This window comes from Anoplophora glabripennis, unplaced genomic scaffold (genome assembly GCF_000390285.2).
Source record: "Anoplophora glabripennis isolate ALB-LARVAE unplaced genomic scaffold, Agla_2.0 scaffold737, whole genome shotgun sequence".
NCBI lineage: Eukaryota > Metazoa > Arthropoda > Insecta > Coleoptera > Cerambycidae > Anoplophora > Anoplophora glabripennis.
In genome coordinates this window covers 217714-227428 of record NW_019416813.1, presented here as the reverse complement: position 1 = coordinate 227428, position 9715 = coordinate 217714, and positions in this window count along the sequence as shown.

Here is a 9715-nt window from a genome sequence, read left to right as displayed (position 1 = left end):
CCTACAATACGTATTATTAGTTATTCGTGTTTTTGTTGACAACGACAAAGTTTTTTGAAAACTAACAAGAGTAAGAAAAATTTTAGAATTAAATTCCCCATAAAATAAAGTAGTTAAAACATTCCATCACATTTTAATGGTGCATCATCCCTTATCAACTTGAACTCTACTTACTGTCGATTAATGCTCTTGGTACACTCATACCGTGTACCAAATTTGGTTTTTCTAAGTTCAAGTATAGCTTGAGATATTGATTTCTTTCGAAATTTGAAACCCCACTTTCAAAGACCTGTAACTTATCAGGGGTACAACTTAGTATAAAGATAAGTTGCGTTAAATCATTATGCATGTCCTTGCTCTGTGTCGGTTCTTATGCGAAACACCCTGTAGAATGATCAACTTGTTAATTAATACAAATAAATTAAATACCGACAAAAATACATTTCGTGCTTAATATAAAATTTATTTTTAGTTTACAGCCATATACATTTATAAGTATATCTATTAACAAACACATAGCAAATGGTGGTTCTAATGAAATAAACATATTACTAATAATTTAAACAGTGAATTAAGTTATCTTAAGCTACGACAATATTAATTAATATTTCTTTTTGAAAACAATTAGCTCTGTAAATGAATATATCCGTCAAGATTCCCTTTAAACATATTTTTCATCTAATTACAGCAATTTAAGAAAAACCAAATATTATGCAATACTATAATAAACCATTACTACGCCGCTTAATAGTTTTGTAAATAGGTAGAAAAACAATTTTTTCACTTTTAAGATATTGTCATAGAAAGCAAATATTATGCATAAATTTCTGTGTACTTTTAAGATTTGTTGTAGAACATCTTGATAGCAATAATTTATTTTATTGTATGAGTTTACATTTTCTGATTAAATAAAAAATATATTTAACAGTCTTGCTTTGCAGTATTTATTCCGTAGTATTTATGAATATAAGATAATTATTATGTATATACAGTCAGTAATGGGCAACAGTTTCCGCCTTGTATATTAACCTAGCCGTACCTCATGCGGTTGATATATCTTGGGAAATGCGTTTTTCTTGAAAACGACTAAACATAATGAATTTCTGAAAAAAAAACTTCAGTGGAGAAAAGAACATTTTTGTTATATATTAGTTATGTATTCTAAGTCTATATCATAAATTAAGAGAGTGATTCTTTGGATCATTTTACTGCAGCCCTAAAGTTACTGGTTTCCAAGACAGAGGGCGTTAAAGTTTTTGAAAAATATCACATTTTTTCAATTATCTCTGAAGTTGTTTGGGTAGATTCTCGAAACTTGGGGAATTTGTATCTAATTAAAAGTAAGAATTCGGTATATTTCTATATAAATCTGTCAACTAATGGCGGAGATTCAGGGGAGCCTTGTCATTAAAACCCTCAGAAAAACCAGGCCACTGGATTTTCAGAAAAATTAATGGGGGCGTTTCATTTACTGTCATATTTTTAATAAAAAAGGTCTCTTGCATTTTCTTCACATAATAAACTATTTTGGAGTTATAATTTTTTTTGTTCATATTTAAAATAATTTCTAATGGTTAAAAAAAATACCTAACAGAAACGGTACAAGTTTATACAAATACAAATACATAAATGTTAATTATCAGAAAAAAATAAAAACAAAAATATGTTTACAGAAGATGCTGTAAATGTCCACCATTGGCAGCAACACAAGCGACGAGCCTTAGCCTCAACAACTGTCGTACCTTTCCTGCTAAAGAAGATGGTCCACGCTCTAATTTGTCCAAGACACAGGATGTTGCACTTCCCTTGCTTAATACTGTAAGTATGGTTTCAACTCACCCTGTATGATGTCAAGTTTAGGGTTTCGACTGATCCGGTATAACTCTTAGCATTTTGTCAACACTTCAAGTTCTAGGACTCTATAGTCTTTTGAGCGGGCTAGGCACTAAAATTTCTGGTTCTGAAGTCCTCTTCGAGAACCTGTATGCAAGCTATAGGAGCTTGGGAACTGCGCCTCCTAGAAGGGCTAGTTGCCCTGAGGGTATTCGCCGTAGGTAGGACTAACCTAGGCGGGAAGCTTGAGGAACTTCGGGAGCGTTAGAACTCGTTAAGGATTTTTTAGGACAGATTCTAACTCAAGGGTGATTTTTGGAGAGAATCTAACTCGGGGGCGATTTTTTAGAAGAGAATCTAAATTTTTAAAAGTTCAATGGCAAGTACACACTCTGCGCAGGATTCCGTCTCTGCTTAAAGTACTACAGAAACCTCTGTTGACGTTCGGACACACCTACAGCAACTTCTATGGGTCTCTCTTGCTGGCTTCGTTTTGCTGCAACTCTCTGCACGAAAACGAACCCTAGCTGCATCTTTAATTTTCGGAGTCTTAGAATGTTTATATTATCCTCGGTTAACTATTTAAACGATGTACAGGGTGTTGTTTAGTAGTAGGTCTGACTTTCGTCGAAATACGGACCTAATTTTTCTTCGCGGCACTCAACTCGAGCTGTCGGGAATGGCTGCTACATCGGGGTAGTTTGGGGTATGGAGCGGTTTTTGGTCGCAACGGCGGAAAAATTGGAAACATAGGTGAAAACATCCAATTCCCGCATCGGCCCTCGTCAACGTGGACCATCATGGAAATGGTGTTTTATGGCTGGAATTTTGGAAAGATGGATGGAAATTGTAATTTTCCCTTCGCGCTGTTGGTTCTTTGGGACGTCGCGTCGTCCTTAACCTTAGCTACGGTCGATTGTGCTTTAAGCGGCTTAGATATTATTCAGTAATAATTACTAGCTTGTCATTTAATAAACTTCTGTGAAATTTTGTATTGTTTATTTTATAATAAGAATTCTTTAAAAACTCTATGTTTGTTATTAAATAGTAAATATCTCAGAAATTAATGATTTATATGATCTATAGGGAATGCTTTATAAAAATAAAAAAACATAAAGTATATTTTCAGTTTTTAAAATAAAATACAGGATGATTCATTTAAAAAATTTGAGAAAATTTTGTGTTCGAGTTTTGGCTCGCTCTATATTCAACTGTTGCAATAATAAAGATATAGCACTTTCTCGTAAAACTGTATCAATATCAAAAAGTTATGCCTTCTCGTGGAAGTGACAATCATTTTAAACTTTATATTTCGAAATTTCGAATTAAAATTAATCTAATTTCTTTAATAGTAAGATACCGAAGAACTTCCTGGTACAGAATATTTATTATCAGCCCGTGGAAGCACCGCAATTGACGAGGATGTTCTACAATAGAAGGAAATTCCTGGCCGAGTACTTAAGAAATTGCCCGTCGGTTGGGATTAGCATGAAACATGGTATTGTGAATTTTACGCGAAAATCGCTTTTACTCGTACAATTAGATTTAACTAGAATTTTGTGAATGAAAGTTGGATAAGATCCGCGAAATAAGAAAATCCACACATTCCAAGCACTGCAAGAACGGCGCCAATTTTCGATAAATCTTTGGACAGGCCTCTTCAATAAGAGATTAAGAAGAACTGTATCACGTCGTAAGTACTAAATATTTTGTTAATGTTGAACATTAATACATATTCGAACAATTATAAATTATTTATTAAGGAATATTAATATTAATATTACAACCCGAACAGTTACTTATAATTCCCTGAGGAGTAATTGCGGAGGTATTCAGTTTAACTGATGACGCTGATTGAAAGAGGTCCTGGGAAAAGGTACTGGGAAGAACTCTCTCAGTAATTTGTTTTTTATTTGTAATAGAATCCTGGATGTAGCCCTCAGCAACGGCTGATGATTTTTATCCACCATGTCGTTTTCTTCTAACTAAATTAACTCCAGAATCTGCTAACAAAGATGCTGAAGATCTTCGGAAGCAATGTCCAGTAAACAGCTTCGGATCTGACAATTTCAGAAATTCCGCAATGTTAGTAAAAATCTTTCCAAAATTATTTATCCCAACAGGTTAAACAGTACATTTGTCATTAACATAATTTAGAAAAAAGCGACGGTGGGTAACGGCGGCTGGCCTTAATGCAGCATATTTATGGTAATATTTATGTAGCTACAGAAACTACGGCCAACGTTGGTTTTAGTCTCCAAAATATGAATCATTCTGATTTTTCAATTTCAACCAATATTAATTTACAAAGGCTACTACTATTAAAGGTCACCAAGAAATACTTTTCATTAATTAAACATAACTCTACCTGAATTGAACATTATTTCTACAAAAAACGCCTGTGGCGTTTTTTTTTTTGGGAAACCAGAGCGGCACGTTCGGTGGCACGCCACTAGGTAATGTCACGAGGTGAATATTACATTCAATAAAAAGTCTATTAAGTGAATACTCTGTAGCAAATTTTATTCAAATCGTTGATCGCAATATGAAGATATGACCGAAAATATATATTTTTTTGGAAACTTAAGCACCCTATGAGCATACCACGTCCCCCAGGGAAAAAGTTTATAGAGAAAACTCTACTTATTTTTGGCAACTAATCTATTCCTGCAGTTTCTGTATTTAAAATTAAGTCACCTTGTATATTGTATATAAAAAAAATATATCTAAAAACGAATACCTGTTTCTGGTGTGTTGTTCCAGTAGGCCAAGCAAATGAAATTTTTACTCTATCCGCGAGATTATTGTAAAATTGTCTAAAGGAACATAATACAAGACATCTCTCATCTCGTGAGTCAACGAATTTTATTAGCTAACTTCTATTTAAACAAATAAGTGAGGAAAATAGTTTTTTTCACTTTGCAGGGAAAACCATCAATTTTAGCGAAAAGTGACAGTTTGTTGGGAGTAAAATTATCTACAAAATGAGAATTGTTAAAATAAATCGGTTAATAAACAAAAAAGTTATTGCAAAAAAACAAGAAAAGTGCCCATTTTTTAATTTGTTTATAACTATCGCATTTATTGTTAAAATTTTATAAAGCCTATGACAAGTTGAGGGTTTTGTCATACTTTAAAAGTTTGCCAAATGTGGGCGCTTTAGGTGCAATAGTTTTCGCACAATTCAATTTGTTTATAACGGAGGCTCCAAAAGTTATGAACTTTAAGCCTCTGTACAGGCGTTAATTTTCAACCAAACATGATTCTGAAAGCGTCATTGTAATCTTAAAGACGTAATTAAGCGAACTATTAAAAAATATCACCGTTTTTTTGACATTAACACTCTCAAATTGTGCATTAATAGACTGTGCGTTTTCGCTTATAAACAATTTGAATAAAATTGTTGCCATCTACGCTACCTCACCAAAAATAGATACAATGGCAAAAAAATACAAATTAAAAAAATCACCCTCTACGACCAACAGGAGCCAAGATAAGAATTTTTCTTTAAAAAATCGTAGCGCAATTGTTTATAAACATTAAAACTTGAATTTTTCTCAAAATAAAGTTTACCATGTAAACTACGATTTCCCGTGAATTGCATTGAAAAATGTGCTCGAATATACATCTTTGAACGTAAAATTTCCTGAACTTTCCATTTCGGGATAAAACTAATGATGTTTCTATTTGAAATTCTGAAGTTGGCCTCCAAATGACCTCTAGATCGAAACCAAGGTCATTATCGTACGGCCCCCTTATAACCTTACAACTTTTATACTGGAAGTTTTTCAATTGGAGGTCATCCTGCAAAGTTATTCGGGTGATCGATTAAAATATTACACCCTGTATATTTTTCACATATTAATATCATTTTTTAATTTAACTAGATATTGAAACCGTAATACAATTTAAAAAATGTAATTACATTAATTCAAGATTTATATTTTAATTTTTAATTGTTAACATTTATTTAATCTCTTGAATTCCTGGATCATTTTTATTGTGACTTAATACTCAAGCAGTATTTACAATTTCATTTTATGTTTTCTAGAAATAATTAAGTAAGATTTTTTTTATTATTATAACTGATAACGAAATATTTATATCCTCATTAATTCCTTGCACTGTTTCACGAGTGTGCTTAACAAAAAATCACAAATTCCGTATTTAGTATTTTCAATTTTTTAATTTAAAAAATTGAGAATTTGTTTTTGTAAGGATTAAGCTAGTTCCTCATTTTTACATTTGAAATATTCAATGTGAAATTGTAAAAAAGCTAACGCATGAAAATTTGTTTTTGATTTTATTTTCAAAATTGATTTTTCTTCAAAATTTTGAATTTTTCTTTTTTTTCAATATTTAATGAATATTTAACGCGAAATTGTGAAAAAAAATAAAGTAAAAAGCATTTTAATCATCATAAATTGATATTTAAGGAGCTTTAATTTTTTAGAAAACTGACGATTCAGGAAAGCAAAACGGTTCGACCGATCGATTTCAAAATTTACAGGACTCAAGGGCATGTATTGAACTAAATAAAAACAGACAAACATTGGTACTTTTCACACTATTCGCAAAGTAGTCGTCGATTTTCCAAAACAGCAGAAAAAGTCATTTTTTGCACTTTTTCAAACAAATACTATGTATAATTTTTTATCTCAAACATAACAAAAAGGCCCTTGAAGAGAATTGATTCAAGTTTCCAAAATCCACCTTCCGTTCGCTGTATGATCACGAGATACCGATGATCAGAAAAAAAAGGTGACTTTTCACTCAACAGCCGATATCTCAGTGAGAAATAACCGTACCAGAAAATAAAAAGAAACAAATTGAAGCTGGGAAATTAGGTTAAATCATGACCCCAGTATTAATTAAGCCTGAACAAATTTTTCTGAGTTTTGAAAAAAAATTCTTTTGATTGCGCCGAGAGTGATACTCAAAAAAGGTTTCATCTCAAGATTTCATAAGTAGAATCTTCAAGCTTCAAAATGCTTCTTTTTTCTCGATACGACCATTATTCACGAAATTACAGCCTTTCAAAAATCACTAAAAAAATTTGAAAATTTTTTTGCTGCCTTAGTTTTTTGCTGTATTTGTATTCCTGCAAACACACTTCCAACTTATACTTTTATTTATTAAATTTTAGAAAATAATAACAACAGTATTTCTTGAAAATTACACCAAAGTAAATTAAACTTATTTACTACTTTTTAAGAAAATATTACCTAAATATTTCTTTATAAATTACCGTAAGTCGATTTACATTTACATTTACAGTAGAAAATATCTATTACAATTACCTACAAAAACTTCCAAAACCATATATGTGTACAGGGTGTCCCGAAAAATGTGGGAAATCTCTCTGGTGCACATAGAACATGAACAAGTAAGACAAGTTCCTATAAAATTTTTTCGTACAGGCCCTCCCTACAAAGATATGTGTCCCTGACGGACGCCGCTGGAAATCGGTTCTTCTAGAATAACTTTTAAAGTACTTAATATAATTTGATAAAAATTTTATGTGAGAACCTTTCAAAATAGTGTCCTTGAAACATATTTAGCTTTTTTAGTTTACCAGGGCTAATCTTTACAATATAATGCCTAAATTTTTAACACCCTGTATGATAAAGACTTTAAAATAATAAATATGGGTAGCTTCAACCTTAGACTAAAAAACGGTACTCCTGTTTATTGTCGTTAAAATGAACCGTTTACGAGAAAAAGAATAATAAATGAATTCTTGTTTTATTTTTAATAAAAAGGGCCATGATTACTATTTTTTTTGTCTCGACAACAAAGTGCGGTACGAAACTCATTCAAACAACAGAAAAGTTTCATTGTAAGATGTTTAATCCGAAAAAATACAAAATTTAAAAAAATGCGGTGTGTCCCAGGAGGCACCCTAACGGAATTATTGAAAAACTCCATACGAGGATACAACATGGGCTCCGTGAAGTCTGACTCGCGGGCACGACAAATTGAGGACTGCTGTACCCGCCACAATAACCAAGCATTGTTCCTTATCACATCACAATGAAACATGATCCTCTATAGAAGTTCCTCCCCAGTGTCGACCGGAGTCCAATTGTTTAAGGTAAAAATCCAGAGGCGTTAGGTCAGGAGATCGAGGAGGCCAGGCAATAGGTCATCCTCTACCTATCCAACGGTTTGGATAGACGTTATTCAGATGTTCCCGCACACCAACGCTGAAATGCCCCATCATGCATGAAATACATGTTTCGGCGGGTTTCAATTGGTAAGTGCTCTATTAAATCTGAAAAAGCGCTCTGAAGGAACTCCAAATAAAGTTATCCGTGCAATGATTCCAGCAATAAATAAATTGCCAATGTTTCCTGCCCAGATGTAAATTGGAACTGATGTTGATGACGCGAAACAATAGTGGCATGAGGATTTTCATCAGCCCATACATGTGTGTTGTGTAAATTGGTGATACCATTTTTGGCAAACTTTGCTTCATCCGTGAAAAGAATAGTGCTAATGAAGTTTACATTATTTCGTTGCTGATTCAATAGCCAGTTTGCAAACTGCATTCTACGAGGAAAATCTTCAGGAATCAGTTCAAGTATTTTTTGCAAATGGTATGGATATAACAACTGTTCTTGAAGAACTTCATGTACTATTGTTTTCGATGTATTAAACTGTGCTGATAATAATCTTCGAGTGCTCGTTGATGGAGAGTCATCTACAGCAATTAAAATATTTTTCCCCAATTGCGGCGTACGTACGGTTCTTCTTAGACCAGCTTAAGTACTATTTTTTCCAAATTTTCCTACAAATATGAAGAAAGTCAACAATATGTATTACCTTATTAACTAGAATCGCCCACCATTCTCCCTTAGACGTTGGCGAACTCGTTGAAATGTCTTCTGGTTTGGCCGAGCACGATTAGGAAATCTGTTGTAACCTTCTGGCTTGTAAAGCATTGCAAGACGCAAGACCAAACATGAGATGCATATCTGCATACTCAATAAACGTGTATTTCATATTTCGAATTAATTCACAATTAAATTCACCACGACATTCAAAAATCGGTAAACTAATAACGAAATAAAGGTTCAACGTGTTAGCGATGTCACTTTGTTGTCGAGAAAAAAAAAATAGAAATCATGGCTTTTTTATTAAAAATAAAACATGATTCGTTTATTATTCTTTTTGTCGTAAACGGTTTATTTTATTAACAATAAACAAGAGTACCTTTTTTTTAGTCTAAGGTTGAAGCTTCCCAGATTTATTATTTTAAAATCTTTATCATACTTAATGAACTAAAAAAGCTAAATATGTTATAGGACACTATTTTAAGAGGTTCTTACTAGTATTCATTACATAAAATTTTTATTAAATTATATTAAGTGCTTTAAAAGTTATTCAAGAAAAACCGATTTCCAGCGGCGTCCTTCAGGGACACATATCTCCGTAGGGAGGGTCTGTACGAAAAAATTTTATAGGAGCTTGTTATCTTATTTTTTCATGTTCTATCTGCATCCGAGAGATTTCCCACATTTTCCGGGACACCCTGTATATAGTCTCTCCTGAACTGAATACCAATATTTAATTGTTTGTATACCGATTGCCAATTAATATCCAATTAATATTTGTTGATTATCTATATAGGCAAAAGCAAAGTAATCATATTTACTGCAAAATAAACAATAATAAAAAGCAATAATAAAATTATGTATGTATGTATCAAACGCGGGTATGTTCAACGTTCAACGTTCAGTAAGTACACATTCAAGGATGCATTTTCGTCGTGTGTTTGGCACAACTTTAAAATTACAACACCTTGTGCACATTTTAAAATAATAAGATCATACGTGCATATTCCTTTATCGAACCTGTTGCTGTGCGAATAGTTTATCGC